General features: G+C 43.4%; 2 long non-coding RNA genes across 2 annotated transcripts in view; one reads left to right on the top strand and one right to left on the bottom strand.

Moving 5' to 3' along the window:
- The window catches only part of LOC116546000, a 330-nt gene extending 258 nt beyond the window's left edge, over positions 1-72 (top strand). Inside the window, exon 2 of the long non-coding RNA XR_004266549.1 lies at positions 14-72. This is a non-coding gene — a long non-coding RNA (uncharacterized LOC116546000). The remainder of the gene's footprint in view (positions 1-13) is intronic.
- LOC116545992 overlaps positions 1-254 on the bottom strand; it is a 480-nt gene extending 226 nt beyond the window's left edge. Inside the window, exon 1 of the long non-coding RNA XR_004266545.1 lies at positions 38-254. This is a non-coding gene — a long non-coding RNA (uncharacterized LOC116545992). The remainder of the gene's footprint in view (positions 1-37) is intronic.
- Between the last annotated feature and the right edge of the window lie 241 nt (positions 255-495).

A 495-nucleotide genomic window follows, 5' to 3' on the forward strand; every position in this document is an offset into this window, starting at 1 on the left:
CAAAGTCTCCAAGAAAAGTGGGACTATGTGAAAAGACCTAATCTACGTTTGATAGGCGTACCCGAATGCGACGAAGAGAATGAATCCAAGCTGGAAAATACTCTTCAGGATATTATCCAGGAAAACTTCCCCAACCTAGCAAGGCAGGCAAACATTCAAGTCCAGGAAATACAGAGAACACCACAAAGATATTCGTCAAGAAGAGCAACCCTAAGGCACATAATCGTCAGATTCACCAGGGTCGAAATGAAGGAGAAAATACTAAGGGTAGCCAGAGAGAAAGGTCGGGTTACCCATAAAGGGAAGCCCATCAGACTCACAGCAGATCTCTCAGCAGAAACCCTACAAGCCAGAAGAGAATGGGGGCCAATATTCAACATCCTTAAAGAAAAGAACTTTCAACCCAGAATCTCCTATCCAGCCAAACCAAGCTTCATAAGTGAAGGAAAAATAAAATCCTTTGGGAACATGCAAGTACTCAGAGATTTCGTCACC

This window comes from Sapajus apella, unplaced genomic scaffold (assembly GCF_009761245.1).
Source record: "Sapajus apella isolate SASKATOON/1434 unplaced genomic scaffold, GSC_monkey_1.0 scaffold5, whole genome shotgun sequence".
In the NCBI taxonomy this organism is placed as follows: domain Eukaryota; kingdom Metazoa; phylum Chordata; class Mammalia; order Primates; family Cebidae; genus Sapajus; species Sapajus apella.